Raw genomic sequence first — 27,330 nt, 5'->3', positions numbered from 1 at the left:
GTAAGTGGAAAAAGTGTGTAAAGAAGTGGGGTGGCAAGTTTTGTCACATAAATGCCTGTGCACTCATGTCTGCAAGGGTACAAAGACAGCAGGAGGACGATCATGGGGGACTCCCTTAGTGAGCCTGGTGTGGGGTCGGGGGAGAAGAAATACTTTTTTAGTACATTATTTTATGACACTTGAATTTTCTACTTTAAACAAACAGTTTTATTAAAAATACTATGTTTTTAAAATAGACTTTTGCGGGTAGCATATAAAACTTCATCAGAGAAAATGAAAGAAAAATAAAGTGAGAAATAGACAAATGGATCCAGAGAACAGATCCTTTTCCCAAATGCATCTTAAGCAAGACCCAACAGTTGGCTGTTAGAGAATGTCCAGTACCCCCAGCCATTGTCAGTATAACTTTATAACTGAACCATTTAGAAATGAACATAGTCTGTAAGTAAAGTTAGCCACATCTAACTTTCTGAGTGTATGTGGCTGTTTTCTTTCTCCAATACTTAAAATTGAGGCTATTTCTGTGCAGAATAGAGGTATTTTTTTTATGTGTGTTTTCTTGTCTATAGCAATTGAGATGTCAGAAGGAATGAAAAGTACATCTTTGATCTATTCACTATTGAGGCTTTTTAATTTTTAATTTCCAGCCCAAATTTCAAACTCAAATAGGAATAAAACAGGTACAGTTATAAATAAATCCTACAACAGTAACAAATACAAAGGAAAAAAGAAGACGGACCAAACAGCAACTTCCTCATTCTTCCTCTCCTGAACTGGCAGTTCTGGGATGGATTGGCAATAGTCATGTGAAGTGTGGGGTTTATGGCCTGTTTGTGCCGGTCCCACAGGCTCCAGGTTATGAGCTCTGTTGACAGAGGCCACGGGAGCCCCTGTTTACTGGGAAAACGAATGCTTCTTTACAGCAAAGGATGGGTAATCCCAGATGCTGAACTAAGAAACAGCTTGTTCTTTGTATCAAGGAATTTACTCTTAAAGCATGTTTATTATTTTTAGATTTCAAACCCCAAGGGCTTTGACTGTGGCTGAGTCAGTGTTCCCTGAAACTATTAGTATATTGCTCTCACACATCAAGTTTTAGTATGAATGATTAAAAATAACACTGCACGTAACCTGCCAGTTTTGTTAAGCAGATGGACAAGTAAGAGGGGTGACTGTTTATCCTAGACCAGATCAGAATGGGCTCAGGATTCTCAAATGACACATTTAAGGAATAAGTCACTAATTCATTAATTCGGTTTGATCATTGTTTTATTTGTGTTCTTGGTTTTGTTTTGCTTTCTTTTTCTAGAAAATCAAGGCACAGAGTTACATGATGTCCTTACTCAGTAGAATCCAGCCTACCAAGGAAACAGATTGACTTTCAGGTGACCAAGAACTATGATCAATCACTCCCTGGGTATTCTTGTTGCATCACCCATCCACCCACACATAAGAGACAAAATCCCTTTCACAGCCTCCTTGAGAGATGTCGTGCAGGTGAGATGCATGTATTTGGCTGGAGTTGTGGGCTGAGATCAGGGGCCTCTGGAATAATATGGGCAATCATTCTGATCATTCTAATCCCAGGTAATGGGATCAGAATGACTCTGGCAGTCCTGCGAGCCACGCCTGACAGAGCCAGCTGTGCGATCCCTCTCCAGAAAGGAGAGGTCTGAGTAATGGTGGCCTGGCTCCTCGCTGGCTGGGTGGGTCGCTCCTCTGGCCTAAAGCCAGAGAGCAGCTTCCCAGATTAAATCAACGTTTTGCACCACACCCTGAAGCAAGTGGGGCCATTTCCAGGGACAGCTTTGGGTTGAGTGTGCTGACTGTGTGTCCCAACTGAGCCATCTCAGTGGCACCAAGTCCTGGCGTCTGGACATCTGGGAGACTTCTATTCTTAACCAGGTAGCCCTGAAAACCGAAAGCCTCAACTTAGTCTCTTAAAAAAGGGGGAATTACAGTCCCCATGCAACAGGGTAGGTATTCACTAAATACCAGTTCCTTCCTTTTTAGAGTTTATAAAACCTTGATTAACAGAGGTTAAGTGCAGAAAGTCAACACTCAGTTCCTGCTTGTTGAATCTGAACTGCCACTGGAAGAAAAGCAGGTCGGGTCAGCAGCACTTTAGGATCCAGAGGCTGAATAAAGGACCTACTTCCTCCTAGTTACACATTTAATGTGGACCCTTCTCTGTGAAGCGGGACATTCATTTTCAAGTCTTTAGTGCCAGCACTGGAGGCTACTGCTGACCCAGCAGGAGGGGGTCTTATCAAACATGTCAACACCACTTAAAGCAATGGGCTCAGGAGCCCAAGCCTCACTCCTGAACCCTCTTCTCTAAAGCTTCCTAGACAGGGGCCGAGGTATAATGATTGCATGTCGGAATAAAGCTGACCTAAAAGGTTTCCAGCAACACAGGCATTTAGCACAATGAAATCATACAAAAGTGGGATTCTGTGCAACGTTGTACCAATGGCAGGGCAGTGGGCATGCCTCCCACTGTGGGTGCAGGCAGTAAGGGGTACATTGTCTGCAGAAAACTTTAAGACAATCATAAAACCCTGTAAAAATCAGCCTGGTTTTCATCACCAGTGTTTGCCAGAGATTCTAAACAACACCGGTGATAAAATGCTCCTTCATCCCAAAGAGATGTTGTTGGCCTATGACCTAAATAACTGCTCCCAGCTACGTAGCTGGAGGATTCAGCTACACCTGCTCACTTCTAGAATAAATTTGTAAGGGGTAGAAATCCTTTGGGTTCCATTTGAGCGCAATTTGTGTGCCCAAACCCTGGGGTACAACACATCCCTGAGTTTTAAGCGGGACGTTCTAATCAGCGATGATGACACAGTGACCATCAGGGTGGAGAAGCAATCTCAGTCTTCCTCTGGCCCTGTGAACCTGGAGCACAATCTGGGAGGTGTGACCTCCTTGTTGAGGAGGAGCAAATGTCTATATTAAATATTTTTATGTTTAATATTAAAGTAAGTTCCTATATTAAATATTTTACTGAATTTGAAGAATGGATTTTTAAATGACGTCTATCCTTTCGAAAACTTATTTCATCATTAAAGGATGAATCTAGAAAATTATAATGATGATTGATTATTTCATGTCTATTACTGAAACTAATTTGGCACATATAAGAGAAAAATGTCAAAAAATATATTCTTTGGTTGCCTAACACATAAGGTACACCCCAGCTACATCGTCAGGAGTATATTTAAAGACTATTGGCCAGGCTCGGTGGTTTACACCTATAATCCCAGCACTTTGGGAGGCCGAGGCGGACGGATCACCTGAGGTCGGGAGTTCGAGACCACTCTGGCCAGCATGGCGAGCATGGCCCGTCTCTACTAAAAATACAAAAATTAGCTGGGTGTAGTGGCGGGTGCCTGTAATCCTAGCTACTCGGGAAGCTGAGGCAGAAGAATTGCTTGAACCTGGGAGGTGGAGGTTGCAGTGAGCCAAGATTGTGCCACTACACTCCAGCCTGGGTGACGGAGCCAGACTCTGGAAAAAAAAAATCAAAAATAAAATAAAAGATTGCTTTTTATAATAAAGCAAAAGCACACAACAGAGAAATGATATCCCCATTCGGCAAATAATCCATGGAAGGCCTCAAATCTTGGTGCATTGATTCTTCAAGTTCTTTCTACTACCCAGATATAAATCCATTTTTTAAAAAAAGCCAAGTGAAAATAAGCTCAATCATTTTGGTACACTCTCTTTTCAGGCACCAGATTTCGACTATATTACCTGAGTTCATGTCCCAGCTCTGTCATTTTTACTGCATGACTTGGAGCAAGTTAGTTAAATTCTCAGAGCTTCAATTTTCTAAATTCTAAAATAGATATTATTTAAAATGACTTTTCCACTGGTGGTTGTTAAGTCATCACTGTCACTTGGAAGGGTGGTGAGAACTATCCTCTATCTTGTTCCTTGCCTGGAGTTGAGCTGGTATCTGTCACGTAAGTACTGTCAATGGTTGGTGGCTGACCACCTCAGAGAAAAGGCATGCTATAGAAAGATAAAGACTGGCAAATTGCTCCTTCACATTCTCATGTTGCAATTTCAACCTTTTTTTTTTTTTTTTTTTTTTTTTTTTGACAGAGTCTGGCTCTGTTGCCAAGGGTGGAGTGCAATGGTTCTGTCATGGCTGACTGCAGCCTTGACCACCTGGGCTCAAACGATCCTCCCACCTCAACCTTCTGAGTAGCTGGGACTACAGGCGTGTGCCACCATGCCTAGCTAATATTTTTACTTTATTTTTTGTAGAAACAAGGCCTCGCTATGTTGCCCAGTTTGGTCTCAAAATCCTGGTCTCAACAATCCTCCCACCTTGACCTTCCAAAATCCTGAAATTATAGGCATGCACCACTATACCTGCCCCTTTGTTTTTTGTTCAGACAGAAATTGCTGAATATAAAGGATTGTAATGCACCAGTTGAGAAATGTATAAAAGATAGCTTTTTCATGTTCATGTTCATACAAGCCAAAATGCCACTGCAGAAATAATTAGTTTTATTTTGCTGCTCTAACAACATCCAAACATTTAATCCTGCAGTGCCTTGCACGCACACAGAAAGGAGGTTACAGAAAGGAACAGAGCACTATTAAGATTTAGAAGTAATTTTTGCTACATCATGATTTCAGGCCATTTGTAAAGACTATGGATCAGACCTTCCTAATTTAGACATTTGCGGCTGGGTTTTAAATGCATAGGGAGCTGCAAACTGCATGGAGTCCTTCCCTCAGATGGTGGCGTTCTAGAGAGGCAGACACTGGGAAGATGAAAGCTTGGAGTGGGGAGGTACTCATACACCCACCTGAGGAGCAAACACACTGAAACTAGTTCATACACTAAAAATCCATATTATGGGTCAGGAGATGGGATACATGTCTTTCTGTGATTTTTTTTTTTTAAGAGATAGAATCTCCCTATGTTACCCAGGCTAGACACTAACTCCTGGGCACCAACTCCTGATCATCACCTCAACCTCCCAAGTTAGCTGGAACTGCAAGTTTGCAGCATTGTACTTCTGTCATTTGCAACAACATGGATGGAGCTGAAGGTCATTACGTTAAGTAAAAAAGCCAAACACAGAAACAAACATCACATGTTCTCATTCACAGTCCAAGCTAAAAAAGTGGAACTCATGGAGATAGAGAGTAGATTGGTGGTTATCAGAGGGTAAGAAGGGTGGGGGAAATGAAGAGAGGTAAATTAATAGGCACAAATATACAATTTGATAGAAGTAGTAAGACCTAGTGTTTGATAGATCAGCAAGGTGACTGTGGCTTACAATAATTTATTGCATATTTTAAAATAGCTAGAAGAGAATAATTTGAATGTTTCTAGCATAAAGAAAAGACACACATTTAAAGTGATGGATATCCTAATTATACTGATTGGATATTTACTAATTATACAATGTACTAAATTATCACATGCACCCTGAAAATATGTGCAGCTATTATATATCAATAAAAATTAAATTTAAAAATGCTTTATGGCTTAAAAATTGCTTTTTCCCCCCTGAGGTTACACTGTCCTGAAAGCAGCTTGGTGTTTGTTGTTGCTGCCATACTTCCCTAAACAACTTACAGCACATAGAGAAAAGTGGCCGGCACAAGACACAGCTTGGCATGCTACCTGCCCTGTGCTGCTCTCTGACCTATTTTGTTCTCCCTTCAACTGCCCTCACTCCCAATGCACTTACCAAACTTTGAGGAAAGTAGAATTCAATTTAACACAGTGACTTGTCCACAATTACTCAGTAAAACAAGAATCGAGTCCTCTGGTCTGAGGCTTAAATGTAAAACCTAAAACTATAAAACTTCTAGAAGTAAATATAGGAGAAAATCTTTGTGACCTTGGGTTAGGCAGAGGTCTTTTAGATACAACACCAAAAGCATAATTCATAAAAGAAATGATAGATTGGATATTATCAACATTAAAAATTCAGTTCCTTTTTTGAATGTGCTAAAACATTAAAGAGTAAAATGAGCTCAAACTACAAATTCAAAGATGAGATGATATTTATAAATAATATGTCTGATAAAGAGCCTGAATCCAGGATGTATAAAGAAATTTTAATACTCAATAATAAGAGGAAAAATTAACCCCATTCAAAAAGTGGCCAGAACATATGGACAGAGACTTCATCAAATAAGATATCCAGATGACAAGTACTCACATGCTCAATGTCATTAGTCATCAGCAAAATGCAGGTTAAAACTACCATGAGATCACACTACATACCTATTAGAATGGTTGAAACCAAAAAGACTGCCCATACCAAATGTTGACAAGAATATGAAAGAGCTAGAATTTTTTTTTTTTTTTTTGAGACGGAGTCTCGCCCTGTCGCCCCGGCTGGAGTGCAGTGGTGCAATCTCCACTCACTGCAAGCTCCGCCACCTCCCGGATTCATGCCATTCTCCTGCCTCAGCCTCCCTAGAAGCTGGGGCTACAGGCGCCCACTACCACGCCTGGCTAATTTTTTTGTATTTTTAGTAGAGACGGGGTTTCACCGTGTTCGCCAGGGTGGTCTCGATCTCCTGACCTCGTGATACGCCCACCTCGGCCTCCCAAAGTGCTGGGATTACAGGCATGAGCCACCGTGCCTAGCCGAAATTTTATATACTGATAGTAAAAATGTAAAGTGGTACAAGCACTTTTGAAAACTGTTTTTTTTTTTTTCTTATCAGGTTAAATATACAACTACTATAAGACTCAGTCACTCCACTTCTAGATTTACTCCAGAAAAAATTAAATTATGTCTACATAAAAACTAATACATGGGGATTTACAACAGTTTTATTTGAAATATCAAATAACTGCAAACAACCAAAATGTTCATCAATAGATGAATGAAAACAATGATATATTCACACAATGAAATACAACGTGGATAAATCTCAGAATAAATTATGCTGAATGAAAGAAGGCAGACAAAAACATATACTCCAAGTTCCCACCTCATCCAAACAAAGCAAACAACACACACCCCCGCACATATTATAATGAGCTGAAACTGGGACATCAAGAAGGTGGAATTGACTAGAGCCAGATCTGCAGGAATCCAAAAGAGGCTGAGTTGCCTTAGCAGAGATGTCTATAGCAACCAACAAATTGAACCTTGGAGCGAGCAACAAGGACAAGGGAAAGGTTGACCAGAAAGCTGAGTCAAGGCTTGCACACAGACTGAGGTGGTCAAGTTTCCTTCTAGAAGTAGAAACCAGTCTATACTGGGAAACACTTCTCTGCAATTTAGGTCCACAGGGATCTCACCGCCAAGATTAAGCAAAGAGGTAGTAACCAAATTTCACAAAATCCAGAGAAAGCAAAAACCACTAGGATTAAGTGTCAACAGAAACAACAAATAACAGGTTTGATCCCTAAGACATACAGAGTTGGAGATTTTCAAATACATACAAATGTTTCAAATGCATAATTTAAAAAATGATCAATCAACATGAGACTATTAAGAAAAAAAGCATGTAGAAATGTTAATATAACTGTTAAATACATTTATGTATAACTCAATATCTAGTGAAAATAGATGATATAGGAAAAGAAATTATGTGCAATAAGATGAAATACATAAAATAGACATGAATGGATATGAATGATATAATGAGATAGTCTCTTGGCTTGGCTACATCTTGTAAAACTATAGTGACAAATAGTCCCAATATCTCAGTGCCTTGAATCAACCAAATGTAATTTACTGCCCACTCTACAAGTCTATTATGAGCCCTTCGAGGCTATGTTCCCTGTTGTCTTTCTTCTGGGACCCAAGGCTCAAGCTACCACAACTTGGAGCATTGTTGTTCACCCTGGTAAAAGGGGTTCAGGAAGGTTCACAATGGCTGAGAAATGCTCCAGGCTGAAAGCCAATGCACCATTGTAGCCTACAGGTCATTAGCTAGCAATAGGCACATGGCCCCAGGCAACCCAAAGAAGCCAGAAAGGGCAACCCTGCTAGTGTTCAGAGCAGTCAGCTGCACACATTTGATGAGCTGGCCTGATGACTGTCACATTTGAACACAGGCCTCATCAGAGTCTTAGAAGGGGAGAGCAGAGAAAACAGAGGTGAGGCAATCTTCAAGAGCTCAACGCTGGAAGTTTTCTATAACTAATAAAGAAAAACAGGATTATACAGATCAACGCATACCATACCAGAGAAGATAAAAAATAAAAAACCTGCCACTAACTACACTGTGTTAAGACTGTAGAATACAGGAAGAAATCTCAAAAATAGCCAGGTAGGAAAAACAGAGGACTTAAACAAACAAAAAAAAAGGCAAGATAAATATAGATTTCTCAATATCAACAATGGAAGAAAGAAAACGGTCCAATATTATCTTCAAAAACACGTGAGAGAAAATAACCGTCAACCTAGTATGTGTACAAAGAAAAATATCGTTCAAAGAGTGAAATAAAGATATTCAAATATAATCCAAAAAATGGAAAGAATTTTTAAAAGCATTGCATTCAAAGAAGCAGGTGCTTCATGAAGAAGAAAAATTATCCCAGAAGCAAGATTGAGAGGCAAAAGGAAGCAGTGAGCAAACACTACGCGGCCTTGCACGCAGCTCCTAACAAATGTCATCCATAGAAAGTAGTCATAATTGCTATTTGGTATTAACTTTTTAAAAAGCACAGAACTAAAAATCCTCTGTAGCAGTGGTGTTGGCTCAGGAAGGATGTGTTTGATTTCAGTTTCTCATGTTCTTTTGTTGTTCAGATGGATCCTCCTGGGCCTTGAAGAAAACCCTCCCCCACCAGCACCTTTCAGCCCCTTCTGCAGCCAGGCAGGGCTTGGTAAAGCTCCCTTTTTCCTGTTTGGACTGTGCATCCATTCGTTCTATTCGCCTTGTGCCAGTGAAGGTGAAACTCATCTGGATCCCACACTGTTACTATTCCTCACATGCCTCGGTGACGTCACCTCTCTGAGGTCAAGAGATTTTATTCCCAGTAGAACTCGAAAACTTCCACTCCCACCGGGCCGGGATAGACTTACTTCTAATGAATTTTTCCCAGGGCCTGGCACCTGCCTTGCTGCTCTTTACTCTCCAGTTTTCCTCTTCCTGAGGGTTCTCCCTTTGCTGAGGTCACCTCCGTTTCTTTCCCATAGGGGCTTTACTGAGCTCTGTGTCAAAGAGGCAGATTTGGTATATTTTGTTGTATTCAATTTCTTCATGTGTATACAGACACAGTAGTTTGCATAATTGCAAAAGTAAAACCAAGATATTTATCATGCTGTTCCTTTTTAGTCTAAGGTTTCTATTTTCTATTTTCTTTTTGTTTGCTTCTACTCTTCCCCTATCTTTGTGCATCTCTTTGTCTTAACTCTCTTAGAATAACTTCAGTTAATTCATTTGAACCACTTATCTTCTGTGTTTTCTCCCATATTTTCCTAATAAAAGAACACACACACACACACTGAGGAGGTAGCATTGTTTTAAACATTTTCTGCATCTTGCTATTTCATATGTGACAATATCATGTAGAACACCAAAAACTTTGAAGCTTTCTTCAAAGCTTTTTGATGGGAAAAAAAAGACTTTTAACATTGGTTCCGGCTTATTGAATAAAATGTGCATCCACACACACATATCCACACACACACGCTCATACACACACACATCGTTGATGCTGGTTCACAATATGGATCCCCTATGGAATCTCATTTACAGCCCTTCTCGCACTTCTTCAAGACTGGCTCAGGGGCAGGCATTATTTGTTAATATTTCACATGAAAGAACATAAAGGCTTTACAGGAATGGAAATCCATAGACTAAAAACTTATATTCCATTAAGAATTTAATCATCTGATGCACTAATAATAACTTTTTAAGTGTTCATAGATATTTATAGCTGAGAAAACCCTCATGATAAACATGGTAGACACCACACCCCTGGCTTTAGATATAAGGAATGTGAAGCTCAGCACATATCTAGCAGATCACCTGAAATCACACGGCTAGACAATGTGGAGCTGGGAACTCAACTCAGAAACGTCCTACCATCAACTTGAAGCCTTTCAAATTAATATTTATAAAACTTCTTCTTATTAACTGGACTAACAAAGGATACAACTGTTCTAGGTGTCTTAGTTACTCAACTTCACGCAGCTCAACTCCCAAACTCAAGCTCCAAAAGTTTGCTTGAGTTCTCAAGAGCATAAATTGACTAGACATTTGTATGCATAGGTTATTACATATATGTTTATATATCCACATATATGAAATAATTCTGATGATGAGATGGAATTTTTATTTTTAAATTTAATGAATCTGTAAAAAAACAAATCTAGTCACTGAAAGCCCAGTGTTCTTTGTAAAATTTTGTTAAACTATGTTAAAAGATTCATTTTGCCCTTTACCCTAATGTAAACAAAAAATTCAACCTCATATTCTGTCCTCTGGCTATTAAACCACCAGCAAAGACAACTGAACTGTCCCAGTCTACTATAAATGATATATTTTAAAAGGTTAGACTCACTTTTAATGAAAAAAGTAAAGTGGCAATTGCAATGCATATAAAAACCACCTCTTTGCCTCGCCACTTTAGGTAGATAAAGGCTTTGTTTCCATGTATGGGCAAATGCCCTCAACATCTCACCCCATTCCCTCATTCAGGAAAACCCCAGCCAGGCAGAGAGCAGAGAATTTCCCCTCTGCACTGCAGACAAGTGATCTTTTGCACTAAGCCACAGGTGCAGGCAGAAAAGAGAATGGGACAAAGACAAGTCATGAAAGAAGTAAATGGAAGTTAGAAACTTCCTTGCTTTTGTGTTCCTAAAAATAATTTTAAAAAAAATATGCTAAAGCAAATGAAGCCAGATTTCCTTTGTGGAATGTAATTACCTAAAGAGGACCAGCTTTGCTTCATTCAAAAGAGCTGTTCAAAGGTTCATATCCAAGCACCTCCCCTCCCTCTCTTCCCAAGTTCTTTAAAAGGAATGACTTTCATTAAGGCCTTTTCTGAGATTCTTTCTGGATATACACAACTTATTGCAATGAACCTCAAGCCTTTTTTGAATCTTGAAAGACTGGGTACTGCATCACTACAAGGCACCCAACTCTATCATTTTGTTTTTTACTTAAAATATATAGGTTTGATTGTTTTTGTTTTTTGTAGCTGTGGCTGGCATGAAATTCTCACATGCACACCAAGAACTTGGCAAATAATAAGCCTTCAGTATATCCTAGTATTATTTTTTACCCAATAGACAAGAGTGATTATTGCTTTGTCTGTTTGTGGTCAGCACCTACAGAACCACGTCCTAAGGAGAAGACAATGATACATTTATTCCGTAAAGCTAATTGAGTAGCCAAACTAATTTATCCCTTTCTCTGCACCTGATCCCCTTATCAACCCTGTTAATGGGTAGCTTATTTCCACTTAGACCAAATAACTAACTCACATAAAATTTCAAAAACCTGAACAAGTTTGTATAACTAATAAGTGGTAGAGCTTGGTTCCAAACCAAGGACTTGTCAGAAATTTTTTTCAGCCCATAATGCATCTCACACAGAAAAAAAAAAAACTAATATGCACTCCCTTCCTTCCCTGACCTAGCCAGAATGTTCAAACACTTTCATTAGTAATTTACTTAGTCCTACAGACAGTAAACCTGGTGAGAAACTATGTCACTACTGGCATTCTGTAGGTAAGGAGAGCTAAGAGGTCACAGCCGTTACTCAGCACAGGTTAAACCTATTTTTCTTTGTTTATATCTGAAGCTTCAAACACTTTTGTTTAAAACTATCTTAACATCTGCCCTGTAATCATTTTTGTAATATTGGGTAATCATCTCACCAAAGGGTGTGCCACAGTTGACTCAACCTTTGATATGTGGTTAGGCATTTAGAGAAATTAAAAATGTTTCCTGTGAAGAATTATTAACATATTTGTTATAATACTTGTTTTAATAATTATTATAATAAGTATTATAAATATTATATTAAGCATTATAATAATTATTAATCTTCACAGGAGATGTAATTATTAACATATCTGTACATGGTGTTTATTTTGAGATCACTACCTCAGGCAAATGTTTTAGGATCAAATATTGTTAACTCTAGGTTAACCACTAAAAATGTTAAAATAAGAAACTAAATAAGTCAGTAGAGAAGACAAAAGGAAGATATATAAAATGCTTAAGTAAACCTACAGAAGATAAAAAAGACACAAGAAGCAAAAAATTATTAGAACCAGTATAAAATAGCTAGTAAAATAGGGTTAATTCAACCAAATCAATAAACGATTTAAATGTAAATAGTGTGAATAAGCACATTAATTGAAAGACAGAGTTGTCAGATTAGATTTTAATAAAAGCAAGACCTACATTTATGGCATCTATGAAAAACTCACTTTTAATATAAAGGCATAAATAAGTTAAAAGAATGAAGACTGATATACCATAAAAATACTAACAAAAACAAAATAGGAGCTTTGCTATATATTAATATCCAACAAAGTAAACTTCAGAACAAGCAGGATTTATCAGAGAAGAAGATGTATATTATGTAACAATAAAAAGGTAATTTCTACAAGAAAACAAACTAACCCTAAATATAGTTGTACCAAATAACCTAACTTGAAAACACGTGAGGCCAAAACTGGTAGTTCTGAGAGGAGACAGAGAAATCCACAATTATAATTGGAAGGTTCAACATTCTTCTCTGAATATTTGATATGACATCTAATCAAAAATTAGTAAGGATGTAAATAACCTAAACAACATTATCAGTCAAGTTGTCCTGATTGATATTAATAGAATGTTTTACTCAATAAGAGCAGAATACACATTATGTTCAAGTGCAAGTGCACATGGAACATTCACCAAAATAGTATTGGGTTACAAAACAGACCTCAACAAATTTAAAATAATAGAAATTATACAAATAGAATAAAATTAAACTAAAAATCAATAATGACAAAAAATAGCTAGAAATTCTATTAATATTTTGCAATTAAAAAGTACACTGCTGGCCAAGCACGGCGGCTCATGCCTATAATCCCAGCACTTTGGGAGCCTGAGGTGGGTGGATCACCTGAGGTCAGGAGTTCAAGACCATCCTGGGCAACAAGGTGAAACGCCATCTCTATTAAAAATACAGAAATTAGCTGGGTACGGTGGTGTGTGGCTGTAATCCCAGCTAGTCAGGAGGCTGAGGCAGGAGAATTGCTTGAGCCCGAGGGGCGGAGGCTGCAGTGAGCCAAGATTGTGCCATTGTACTCTAGCCCGGGTGACAGAGCAAGACTCCAAAATAATAATAATAAAAAACATAATCCATGGGTCAAAAAAAGACTCAAGGGAAATTTAAAAAAATACTTTGAATTTAATGAAAATGAAGCACCACATGTTGAATTATGCAAAATGCAATTACAAAGTGTTTAGCAAGAAACATACAGTTTTAAGTGCTTTTATTAGAAAAGAATAAAGTCAGGGCCAGACACAGTGACTCATGCCTGTAATTCCAACTCTTTGGGAGGCTGAAGTGAGCAGATGGCTTGAGTCCAGGAGTTCGAGACCAGCCTCAGAAACATAGTGAGACACCATCTCTATAAAAAATACAAAAAAATACAAAAAAAAAAAAAAAATTGCCAGGCATGGTGAGCCCTCATCTGTAGTCCCAGCTACTCAGGTGACTGTGGTGGGAGGATTACCTGAGCTCGGAAGTCAAGACTGCAGTGAGCCGTGATCGAACCACTGCACTCCAGCCTGGGCAATGAAGTGAGACCCTGTCTCAAACAAAAAACATTTTTTTAATTTTTAAAAAATTTTAAAAAAAGAAAGAAAAGAAAAACACCAGGCTGGGTGCAGTGGCTCATGTCTGTAATCCTAATACTTTGGAACACTGAAGCAGAGGATCACTTGGGCCCAGGAATTTGAGGCCAGCCTGGACAACATAATGAAACTCCATCTCTACAATCAATCGATCAAACAATAAATAAAGTTAGCCAGGCAGGGTGGTGCAGGTCTGTCATCCCAACTACTTGGGAGGCTGAGGTGGGAGGATCACTGGAACCTGGGAGGTCTAGGTTGCAGTGAGCCATAATCATGTTACTACATGCCAGCCGGGGTGACAGCGTGAGACCCTGTCTAAAAAGAAAAAGAGAGAAAGAAAAGAAAAGAGATACAGAAAAACAATAGAAAACATCAATAAAACAAAGCTGGTTATTTAATTTTATGAACTTTAAAGAAGACTGGTCCAGAAAAAAAGACAGAAAACAGAGAAAGCACAAAATAACAATATCAGAAACGAGTGGGATCGTATCACTACTGAACTCACAGACATTGAAAGAAAAATAGGAAACTATACAAACAACCGTATGCTATCAATTTGGAAACATTGATGGAATAGCCCAATTTCTTTCAAATCATAAATTGCCAAAGTTCACTAAGAAAGAAATAGATAACCTGGAGCTATATATACACACACATACAAGCGCTCTTCAATTAATGACGAAGTTACTTCTTGAAAAACCATCATAAGTTGAAAATATCCTGTCAAAAATGGATTAAATACATCTGTTTTAGTCCGTCTTGTACTGCTGTAAAGAAATACCCGAGACTGGGTAATTTATAAAGGAAAGAGGTTTGATTGACTCACAGTTCCGAATGGCTGAGGAGGCCTCAGGAAACTTACAATCATGGCGGGAGGCAAAGGAGAGGCAAGTACCGTCATCACAAGGTGGCAGGAGAGAGCGAGCGAGGAAGTGCTACACTTTAAAACCATCGGGTTTCGTGAGAAGTTACTATCAGAACAGCGTGGGGGAAACCACCCCCATGATCCACCGTTTTTTTTTTCTCTGGATACATGAGGATACAGGTTCCTCACTCGACACGTGGGGATAACAATTTGAGATTAGATTTGGGTAGAGATACAAAGCCAAACCATATCAACATCTAACCTAACAAACAGCTATTATTCCTTAGCCTAGCCTATCTTAAATATGCTCAGGAACACTTACATTGGCTTATGGGTGAGCAAAGTCATCTAACACAAAAACTATTTTGTAATGAAGTGTTGAATATCACAAGTAATTTATTGAATACTGTTCTGAAGGTGAAAAGCAGAAAGGTTGTATGGGTTATCAAACTACGGCTTCTAATGAATATGTATCATGTTTCCACCATCGCAGAGTTGAAAATCATAAATTGACCCATCGTCATTTGAGGACTGTCTGTATTTTATTTATTGCTCGTGCGAGTTCAAAATTATACAGCCATTTTGAAAATAATCTGAGAGTTTTTTACAAAGGCAAACATACACTTACCATAGTATTCAACAATCTCTCATAATATTTACTCAAGAAGACAAAAATTTATATTCATACAAAAAACATGTACACAAAAGCTTATAGCAGCTTTATTTATATTCATAATTACCAAAATATTCATATTCATAATTCCCAAAATATGGAAACAACCCAGATATTCTTCAATAGATGAATGGGTAAACAAGATGTGTGCATTCACAGAATGCAATATCAGCAATCAAAGAAGAACTATTGCTTGATGCACAGCGGATGAATCTTAAATGAGTCTTGATAACTGGAAGAAGACAAATTTAAAAGGTTAAATATCATGTAATTCAATTTTCATGGCCTTCTGGAAAGAGCTGTAGGGACCAGAAACAGATGAGTGATCATCAGGGATTGGATTATAAAAGGGCTACATAGGGAATTTTAGGGTGATGGAACTTTTCCATATGGCACCATATTAATTGACACATGACAATGTTTTTTTCAAAATTCACAAGCTCTATACCACAAAAACTTAAATGTATACAAATGTAAAACAATCAACTAGTATGTCATGGGGAACCAAGGTTGTATGGCATAACTGCACTAAATGGGTTTGGAGAAAGTTTGGATTATGATGTTTGGCAATGTACTATAAGTCTACAGACAAAAAACATTATATTCAAACACTTTAGATAGTAAATTTGTTTCACACTGAAATATTTGTTAGCAATTCTGAAACAACTTTACATGTAGACTAGATTGAAAAAATTAGCAAATATAGTGTAGGTAATGAGAATGATGCTTTTTACTGTCAGACCAAGAAGTCATAAATAAGCAGGAGGGAATTTAGAATGAAGCTGCAGTAATGTACTGGAGTTAGGTTTGTCAGTATGAACTCATATGTGTACACACACACACACACACACAGAGACAAATAGATATAGATGTGTGCACATGTGTAAGTTAACAAAGAGGAAGGGAGGGAGGGAGGCAGGAAGAAAAGGTGGGAGAGAGAAAGACAGAGATGATTCCAATTAATAATTGTAGAAGGAATGAGGGAAATAGGAATTTGTCATTAGAACATTTTCACAATAATTACTTCAGGCAAGAACCACTGATGATACAAAAGTGAGTGGGTGAGATTTTAAGGGGAAACAGGATATTTGCATAACCTCTAAGTATCTTCCCCCAAATACTCATCAATTACTTTTGATGATTTTAATATATGCTAAGAGTTTAAGAAATTCTTTGTGACTCCTCCATCTTCCTAGAAGGTAGGATTAATTCCTCACTCCTTGAGTGGGGCTGGACTTAGTGGCTCTAATGAACAGATACAGAAGGGGGACAATGGTCACATGACAGTGGAGGAACCCAGCTGACCATGCCTCAGCCACGTGATCCAAGCAAACATAACAGTAATAACCTATGTCAACATTGTGCACCCGCGACGTGACATGATGAGAAGGACACATTCATCTCTGTGATCTTCTTCCCAAATCCATAACCCTGGTCTAAATCATCAGAAAATGCCAGACAAATCAAAATTAGGAACATTCTACAACATACCCGACCAGTATTTTTCAACAATGCCACGGCCATGGCAGGTAAGCACAGGCCGAGGTTCTACCACAGAAAGAAGGAAACTAAGGTGACTTGAAAACAAATGCAATGAGGGACCCTAGTTCAGATACTAGGGACATTAGTGGAAAAAATTACTGAAATTAGAATAAAGCCTGCAATGCAATTATTAATATTTTACCAATAATCATTTCTTGATTTCGATCAATATTGCAAGGTAACCATGGTAATGTGAGATGTTAACTACAGAGGAAGATGTATGACAGATATGTGGAAACCTTCCATACTGTCTTTGCAACACTTCTGTACATCTAAAATGATCTCAGAATAAAAATATTTTAAAGTATTTTGCAAATTTTGTAGGTAAAATAAGGAAAGTATTGTTCTTAAAACTGTTATGCATTTGGAAAGCTTTTATATGTTTGCTGTTGAATTTCTACTTTTGTAAAATATTTGCTCTACCAGCATTTTTCCTATCTATCCACTTACTACTTGTGATTGAGATGAGCTTATGTTAAGGATGAGAGAACACAGACCCATGAATGAGAAGATTCCAGTCCTAGCTCCGTCACTTAAATGACTGTAAGATTTTGGGTGTAGTACTTGATTGTTCAGACTGTTTCCTAATCTGTTAAGTGAAAAGAGCTGTTTCTATCTCATCAGATAATTATGGAGACCAAACTTAAGAACTACATTTTTAATATTAAAGTATCTTAATTATATTTACATTAAATACTTCAAATTTTATATTAAATTTATAGTGTCTTATATTGTCATTTAAATTTATATTAAAATATATTAAAATTTATATTTAAATATGTGAAATATTATAATGTAAAGTCCACTGCTAATGACATAGGTTATAGAATTTGGAAATGCATACTGTATGATACACGCTTGGCTTACAGAATAGGGAACAATGTTTTCCAAGTATACTCCTTGGAGGCTCAGTGGCCCACAGTGGCCACCAGGAGCTCCAGTGCACAATGGGATGTGATCCTCCTTTAGAATATTCCAGAGTACATTGGTGTGCTAAATGCTCTGCAAATTCCACTGGAGACAAGCCTACTTAATATTACTTAATCCAGCATTCTCTCAAACTCCTGATCTCCAGTGATTCACCTGTCTTGGCCTCCCAAAGTGCTGGGATTACAGGCATGAGACACCGCGCCCAGCTCAAGCCAGCATTCCCTAAACTTTGTGGACTAGGATACTTCATTAGCATCTCCCAGCCCTACAGTTCTAAATCCTTGGTTAGTCTGCAAGAGAGAAGAGGCAGAGCATGAAGGAATGACAGCAGATGTGTGTAGGGGGAACTGGAAAGCCGTTTCTTGGAAGTGGAGGTTACGTAATTACTTTGGCAGAAGTTAAGTCTGGTTAAAAAAAAAAAAAAAATCATAGAGGAAGAAGTTACCTCTGGACTGAGAAAGACTTCAGACACCAACTCATGACCTTAGGGGGCGGCACCAATAAGAAGATACGGTGGGCAAAACCACAACAATTCTGCATAAATTCCTTGACATCTCCAAGTTCTACATGTATTCTTACTCCTAGCAATGCCTGGTCTCCCCTGCCTTAACTAACACTCTCTGGGGCATATTATTTTTTAGAGCTTAACTCTATAGATTTCTGCTGTCTCCCAAATGCAAGTTACATCTTCCATGATGTCTCTCCCAACAGATTCATCAGCAGAAACTATTTTTTTTACTTTATAGGTTTGTTTGTGTCTGATATATTTGATAGTTCCAGGAAAATCTAGTTGTTTTCAAATCTATGAACTTTTGTATAAATGTTCCCTTGAGCACCAAAGCTTTTTTTATGTTCTTAAAAAAAAAAAAAAAAAGGCACTCACTTGCTAATATGAGTCTGGAAGTCAGGCATTTTTAAGATCTACGTTGTTTTTGGGAAAGGGTAGACTGCATAACACTGAGCGTAAGTAGATTAACTGTACTAGGTAAATTTCTGGGAAACAGACCACCAGAACTCTCTATGAAGCAAGAAGCTTGACTTAATATTTCATATTAGAATAACCAAATGTTAGAAGAAAATAAAAACTTTTAATTTCCCAATGATTTGAAGATGAGAATTTAAAATCATTTAAATTAATATTTTATACACACTTTACCTTTCTCATCATGACATTTCACCTGAATCTTCCTGTATTAGGACAGGTGTGAGCAATGTATCAATTGGCGAGTGAACAGTCTCCCAACAAGTACACAACTAGCTTGATCGCTGAGTGTGGTTGCACAGGCTTCATGACCAGAGGCCTCTGGCCTGGGAGTTCACACACCCATTAAGAAGCCCAGTGAACTTGTGAAAGTTTGTGGCTAGGTCAGAGCATCTGAATTTAAGTCAAGCTCTGCACCCTCAAGTGTGAGGCATGGGGTCATTTATTAGCCTTTCTGAGCCTCAGCTTCTGTATCTGTACAATAGAAATAACTGCCCATACCTCACTGGATTGTTGGGAGAGCTGGGAGGAAAATGAAGAATTTGGTAAACTAAACTGCAAAGCCTCTGATCCTCATTTCTGAAGAACGACCACTTTCTATAACTATCCTTACCTTGTTTGGAGCCAAGGAGTAAATTTCTTTACTTCTGGAAAGGTAGAAAAGGAGAACTGGGTCAAGCACTGTCCACTGGGATAGGGGCTGGGATTTGGGTTGAGGGAGGGAATTCTTGGGAGGGTTTAGGTAACTAGAAGGTGCTGGGGAGAGCTGTCAGGTAATGGCATCAGAGGGAATGTGCCTTAGAAACTGAGAAAGCTTGAGCTCCAGGAGTCCAGTGAAGATGTGTCTGGCCTCAAAACACCACATTCAGAAGTTTCTCTAAGGATGACAGGAGCTATGGTGAAGCTGGATGTTGAACATTTTAGGGAGGACAGGATCGTGTGACAGCGGATTACTGAGCAGCTTATCAAGTTGCAGACCTGGAAAACTGTCATTTGCAAAGGTTCCTTCCAAGACCCTGAGAGGGGTCCTAGCAATGTGAACATTTATTATACATTTGCTGATTTTGCAAAATTTTCAAAAGTTATCTATTTTGATTGCATTTGATCAGGGACACATTCTCCTCCTGCAGACTCTGTAGGGTCAGTTGCACTGCTAGGACTGAGGACATTTGGGGGTCTGACTGGAAAGGGAGGGAGATACATATCAACTCAGTTTACTGGGATAGCTGTGTAGTTCTCAGTCATTGACACATACAACTAGATTACTTCCAGTTAACCCAAAGTAGAAATGGCTCTTCCAAATCTATCTTGTACCCTCAGAGCCTCTCACCAGGTATCTGTACCCAAAAATCAAAACTGGAAGTCACACAGTGACTTGACCATTTCTAAGGTGCCTCACTGACATCCATGCCAAATAGAGAATAGAGGTGTGAAATGTCCAGAGCAGAAACAGGAAGTGTGTCCGGAACACAAACTTTGCTTTCTGGACACTGGACATAAAGCTTTGTGCTCCTTTGACTACAAGTTCTCCCCTTCTGAGGAACAGACTCAGTTACGCAGGGGATACGAATATAAACACACACTTCTTATTCTCTTTTTAATGGGAGCCTCGTGCTTCTCGATTGTAGTGTTCAAACCTGCAGCGTTACCTCCACCAGGTAGGTCTGTGTGTTAGGCCAGCGTTTCATACAACCGAATATATCAAAATGTGCCTCAAATACCTGACAAGTCTTATTTGAATGAAATCTGGCATTTCCAGGTGGGACCACAGGCAAAGCTGTTCCCAAAACATCAGCCCAGAAAAAACCTGAGAAGCCAGGGCACCAGCAACAAACTCCTACCCAGGCTGTGACAAGTCGCAATGTCCAGGATAAGAGTAATTTCTTTATTTCTTTCTTTCTTTCTTTCTTTCTTTTTTTTTTCAGACAGGTCTTTGTCACCCAGGCTTGAGTGCAGTGGCAGGGTCAAAAGCTCATTGCAGCCTCAATCTCCTGGGCTCAAATGTTCTTCCCACCTCAACTGGGACTACCGCAGGTACCACCACATATGGATTTTTTTAAATAGAGACAAGGTCTTGCTATGGTGCCTAGGCTGGTTTTGAACTCCTGAGCTCAAGCAATAGTCCCACCTCAGCCTCCCAAAGTGCTGGGATTACAGCGTGCCCCCAGCCCAAGAATACTTTAATAATACAATTATGTGGTGCAAAACAGCACAGTAGTATATAACAATATGGTTTAATTGTTAATATGTTGAGACTCGTTTCTTTATTCTAAAAATTATTGATCGTGCAAATTCAAAGTATTCTTTTTTTTTTAAATTTATTTATTATTATTATGCTTTAAGTTGTAGGGTACATGTGCATAACGTGCAGGTTTGTTACATATGTATACTTGTGCCATGTTGGTGTGCTGCACCCATCAACTCGTCATTTACATCAGGTATAACTCCCAATGCAATCCCTCCCCCCTCCCCCCTCCCCCCTCCCCCCTCCCCCCTCCCCCCTCCCCCCTCCCCCCTCCCCCCTCCCCATGATAGGCCCCGGTGTGTGATGTTCCCCTTCCTGAGTCCAAGTGATCTCATTGTTCAGTTCCCACCTATGAGTGAGAACATGCGGTGTTTGCTTTTCTGTTCTTGTGATAGTTTGCTAAGAATGATGGTTTCCAGCTGCATCCATGTCCCTACAAAGGACACAAACTCATCCTTTTTGATGGCTGCATAGTATTCCATGGTGTATATGTGCCACATTTTCTTAATCCAATCTGTCACTGATGGACATTTGGGTTGATTCCAAGTCTTTGCTATTGTGAATAGTGCCGCAATAAACATACGTGTGCATGTGTCTTTATAGCAGCATAATTTATAATCCTTTGGGTATATACCCAGTAATGGGATGGCTGGGTCATATGGTACATCTAGTTCTAGATCCTTGAGGAATTGCCATACTGTTTTCCATAATGGTTGAAATAGTTTACAATCCCACCAACAGTGTAAAAGTGTTCCTATTTCTCCACATCCTCTCCAGCACCTGTTGTTTCCTGACTTTTTAATGATCGCCATTCTAACTGGTGTGAGATGGTATCTCATTGTGGTTTTGATTTGCATTTCTCTGATGGCCAGTGATGATGAGCATTTTTTCATGTGTCTGTTGGCTGTATGAATGTCTTCTTTTGAGAAATGTCTGTTCATATCCTTTGCCCACTTTTTGATGGGGTTGTTTGTTTTTTTCTTGTAAATTTGTTTGAGTTCTTTGTAGGTTCTGGATATTAGCCCTTTGTCAGATGAGTAGATTGCAAAAATTTTCTCCCATTCTGTAGGTTGCCTGTTCACTCTGATGGTAGTTTCTTTTGCTGTGCAGAAGCTCTTTAGTTTAATGAGATCCCATTTGTCAATTTTGGCTTTTGCTGCCGTTGCTTTTGGTGTTTTAGACATGAAGTCTTTGCCCATGCCTATGTCCTGAATGGTACTACCTAGGTTTTCCTCTAGGATTTTTATGGTATTAGGTCTAACATTTAAGTCTCTAATCCATCTTGAATTAATTTTTGTATAAGGAGTAAGGAAAGGATCCAGTTTCAGCTTTCTACTTATGGCTAGCCAATTTTCTCAAAGTATTCTTACTAAAGGAAAATGAGCTGAAAAAAGCATTTATGGTATTTGTCAGGTTTTTAAAATTTGTTGTGATTTCTTCCCTCATTCTAAATAAATACTCTAATTTGCACCTAATTCTAAGTTTGCAGTTCTGTTTTTGTAATTGTGTAACGTTTTTAAGAGGATTTTTCTTAAGAGGATTTTTTTTAAGAGGATTGCAGAAGCTTCAGGCCCTACAAAACCTGATCAGCCCATAGGCTCCTAAAGGCAGGGGCAAGCTCAAGTCCACATAGTAAGTCTGGATCAATTAAAAACCGGGCAAAAGCTGACATGAAAAATTTGGGCTGAGAAACCAGGAGTTAGAACTCTAATCCCTGGACAGAGTACTGCATGGAAGAAACATGGAGGCAGGTCATGAGGCAGAGCGCCACGACCCCAGCCTGCTGAGCATGGATGGCTCTCTCTGATCATCCTCCCAGATTACTACGACCTCCTCTGAGAACCCAGAGGGAGAGGGGTCCTGAATAGGTGTGCCTGCAATTGGGGAAATCTGCAAGCAGCCCAGGGAGGGCACCTGTATTAGTCTGCTGGGGCTGCCTTCACAAAATCCTACTGCCTGGGTAGCTGAAACAACAGAAACTAGTTCTCACAGTTCTGGAGCCCAGAAGTCCAAGATCAAGGTGTCAGCAGGGTTGGTTTCTCCTGAGGTTTCTTTTCTCGGCCTGGCCCCATCTCCCTGGGCTCAGGGTCATCTCTCAGGATGGCCAGGAAGCAGGAAACCCGCTGACTGGACTAACATTTTAACAGGAGCATGAGTCTCTGGTTCAGGAAAGGAGCCGACTGGTATAACCACCTGCACGTGTTTCTGTAATGATCTGTCTCCCCTTTGCAAATTTCTTAGCCCTTGCTTCATTGTGCCCTTTATTCTGCTCTGTTCCCACCTTGCTGCAGAAAGCCCTGGAGTGTAGGGGCATGCAGGTCCACAGATCCCAGGCCCAGCTTCACAAAATTCACTGGGTCCCAGGAAAATGTAGAAACTTGGTCTCTCAGAGGACCACACCTGGGGACAGACATGAGCAGCTCCCTAGCTGGACAGACAGGGTTATGGGGGCCTGTTAAACTTACCCAGTGCAGAGGTGGCTGAAGAGGGCCTGTACTAGTTAGCAAGGTGTTCACCCAACAGCCAGAGTAAAAAATCATTTAATCCACAAGATATTGCTTATAGTAGGCAAAAGCATCGTTAGCGGGCCAAAATTAGTTCCAGCCCTATGTTCATTCCCACATAACAAAGCTTTAAAGTAAGCTCTGAAAGAATCAGACTGTGTCTGTTAATTTACTACATCCTGGGATAAGCCTCAAAAATCATTATAGTAACAAAACTTACTCAGCATTCAGCACCCCACAATGTAAAATTCACAGTGTTCCATATCTAATAAAAACTTACCGGCCGGGGCGGTGGCTCACATCTGTAATCCCAGCACTTTGGGAGGACTATGCGGGTGGATCACCTGAAGTCAGGAGTTCAAGACCAGCCTGGCCAATATGGCGAAACCCCATCTCTACTTAAAAAAAAAAAAAAAGTACAAAATTCAGTGGGTGTGGTGGCATATGCCTGTAGTCCCAGCTACTTGAGAGGCTGAGACAGAACTGCTTGAACCCAGGAGGCGGAGGCTCTAGTGAGCCAAGAATGCACAAACAACAACAACAAAAAAAAACTTACCAAGTATGTAAAGTTTATGTATTACCCAGTGTATGTGCATTTTATTAAAAATACTTGCCTTAAAAATATTCTAAACACTCTTTTTAAGACTGGTTATCTGCAGATCTTCACTCCCAGGAGAGGCTGGGGGTAAGAAAGGAGGAGAGGAAGGGAGGGGAGGGCCAAGCATTTTAGCCCCAGGTCCAAACTAGACTAAACAAAAATAGACTTTCCTTAATTCACCTCCAGTCCATGCCCTATTATCCATAAATAAAGACAATAAATTAACTAAAGGAAAAAGTCAGAAGTGTCATCAAGGGAGTCCCATGCAATCACACATGAATGGGGTCAATTTCCCTGTGCAAAACCCTGTGACCCAAAAGTGTGGAAAACTGTTGAGAAACTGCATGCTTTTTTATTTCAGAATGTCTTTTTTCATCCTATAATTACTTAAAATAGGTCAATCCCTTGACATTGATTAAAGATGGTAGGTTTCAGCATCCTTGGTGGGCAGATGCACATGATGACCCAGTGTTGGAGCACACTGTCCTACAGCACGCTCTGTCCATGCCATGCTGGGTTGGTGCTTTATGGACATTCTGGTGTTTGAAACATACAAAGCTCAGTATTTTCAACATTTTAATGCTAGCTTATAAAGTTTCACATCGACTCACTTTTTACAATGGAGAAACATTATTTTGGATGCAAACTTGAAATTAAATAATTTGATAGTGCTGTGATTACCAGCAGAAGCTCTGCTCCACATGGCCTGGATTCTGGTCTCAACTGGAAGCTCACCTATTTGTGACAGTAACCAAGTTGCTAGGGCTCAGTGTTGTCACTTCTAAAATTGGGGAAATAATAGTAATTATCTCACAGACCTGCTGTAAGAATTCAATATTTTAATATTTTTAAATTGCCTAGGACAGTACCTAAGACATAATAAGTCCTATATAAATGTTTGTTACAAAGAAAATAAACTGGAATAATTATTTAAATAGTCTGTAGAATGACTTAAACCAATGCATAATTGTTACAAAATAGCTTTCTCATAGGTTAATTATGTAGAAAACTAGTATGCAAGTTTTCCCACCTTCATTCTAAATAATACCAGGAATTTATTCAAATAATACCAGTAATTTTCAAAACTTGATTGAAAATAGCCATACCAAAAAAAAAAAATGTCTAGGAGTTAAAAATAAATGTGCAAAATCTATCGATACAAATGTAGCCTTGCTCCAGTGAAAAACTTAATGTTCTTCAAAGAGAGGTCCCACATCATGAAAAGGCCAATTCTATCTAGCTTGATTGTCATATTTAATGCACTCTCAGTGACAACCACCACCACCATCACCACCACAAAAAATGAGCAGCACACTTTAAACTTCAGTAAGCAAAAGAAATCCGGAAGAGGTAGAATCCTGAAAAGCAGGAGAGAGCTCTACAGAGGCACTGGGCTTACTAGGTAGTCAAAAATACTGTAAAGATAGTAATTTAAATACATTAACAGTCACATATGAAAAGACCTACAAAATAGTGGAACTGAAGTCTAGAAATAGAATCAGATACATATGAAAATGTGTTATGTGGTAAAATCAGTATATCAGATCTGTGAGGGTAAATACTGACTTCTTACATGTGAGTACTGCAGCCAACAGCATGCAGGAGACAGGTCAGCAGGACAGCCTCTCACTTGCCCAGAGCCAATAGAACACCTGCAAATGGAAGGTGTACTCGGTGTATGAGGGCTCACGCCTGCCTTGTCTTCTAGTCTACAGGATTTTTGTACCTGGAGGGGCCACCAAGCCTGCATGTCTAAGGTAGACCTCCCCAAATGTCTTCCTTGAGACCATGCTCCAGGCCCGGGGGGCCACACTGGCACACTGTGATGTGGGGAGCTGACTCAGTGGGAACCACCCACTTCCCTGTAAAAGGCCCAGATAGACTCGGGACCACTCAGGCAGGGAGCTCTAAGGCCCTCTGATCTTGCAATGTGGTCGTCTAGGCTCCGGGGCAGGACACAACTTTGGTCCAGTAGAGTCCTGGCTTTGAGGCAGCATCATGCCCAGGCCATGTGCATGCTTAATATTCCTTCTGTGGGTGCTCTTAGCAGAAGAAACATCTGTCATGTGTTGAACTTGTTCTCTGATGAAGAGGAGAACTTGATGGAGCTAAAAATCTTGGAAAAATGGTTCCAAGATTCCAGATGTGGGTATTGGGTGCTAGAGTCAACTTTCTAGGAATAACACTATTATGACCTTTTGGTTACACAAAAGTCAGATGCAGACCATTCTGGAAAACAGAGAGCTTGAGGCCATATGATTCTAGGATCTAAGCTGTTCTCACAACACTGGTTTAGAGCTCAGTGGAATAATGCAACACTGATTTTCTTTAAAATCAGAGTCACAGTTCTGCAGTCTGTTTCCCTTCAGAAATCGTTGCCTTTCAAAATGTTTTCTCACTGGAAAGTCCCTGAAAAGCATTTCCCCCAGGATGTTTTTCAGCAGGTGTCTCAGTCCATTCAGGTTGCCATAGCAAAGTACTAAAGATTGGGTGGCTTAAACGACAGATGTTTGTTTCCCACAGTTTGGGAGGCTGGAAGTCCTTGGTCATGTGCCAGCATGGTCGGGTTTTTGGTGAGGGCTCTTGTCTTGGTTTGCACATGACCACCTGCATGCATTGTCCTCACATGGCAGAGAGAGAGAGAAAAAGAGAGAGAGAGAGAGACAGAGAGAGAGCCCACACTCTGGCTTCTCTTCTTCTCTTCCTCTTCTTATAAGGCCACTAATCCCATCACTGAGGCTCCACCTCATGACCTCCTCTATGCCAATCGCCTCCCAAAGTCCCACCTCCACGGTCCCACACATCATGGGCTAGGGCTTCAACAGATGGATTGTTAGTAGACTCAAGCATCCAGTGCATAGCAGCAGGCATGCTGAATGTGTGTACATGCCCGAGTACACAGGGGACTGGGAGCAGGAATAAGAAAGCAGGATGGAGGGGAAAACTCGTTCTCTATCAAACCTCACATGAGGCATATGCTGGTACACTGTGAATGCATCTGTGCTATTGCACTGGGAAGACTGAAACGAGAACACTCCCCCTCCCTGTCGTGTGGAACTTGGAAGAAGGTCTGAGGGGAAAAGAATCTAACAAGGAGAGTACTGCTTTTTTTCTGTGGACCTCAAGTTTTTAGGGTTCTGTATTTTGAGTAGAGGGAGACAGATTTTCAGGCTTTTC

At 39.6% G+C, this 27,330-nt stretch overlaps 1 long non-coding RNA gene across 1 annotated transcript in view; it reads left to right on the top strand.

Moving 5' to 3' along the window:
- The first annotated feature begins 1,288 nt into the window (after window positions 1-1,288).
- LOC105494242 (uncharacterized) overlaps window positions 1,289-27,330 on the top strand; it is a 34,608-nt gene continuing 8,566 nt past the window's right edge. Inside the window, exon 1 of the long non-coding RNA XR_011621688.1 lies at window positions 1,289-1,497. This is a non-coding gene — a long non-coding RNA (uncharacterized lncRNA). The remainder of the gene's footprint in view (window positions 1,498-27,330) is intronic.

Source organism: Macaca nemestrina, chromosome 4 (assembly GCF_043159975.1).
Source record: "Macaca nemestrina isolate mMacNem1 chromosome 4, mMacNem.hap1, whole genome shotgun sequence".
Classification (NCBI taxonomy): Eukaryota; Metazoa; Chordata; class Mammalia; order Primates; family Cercopithecidae; genus Macaca; species Macaca nemestrina.
Note: the sequence above shows the minus strand (reverse complement) of the source record. Positions and strands in the feature narration are given on the sequence as shown.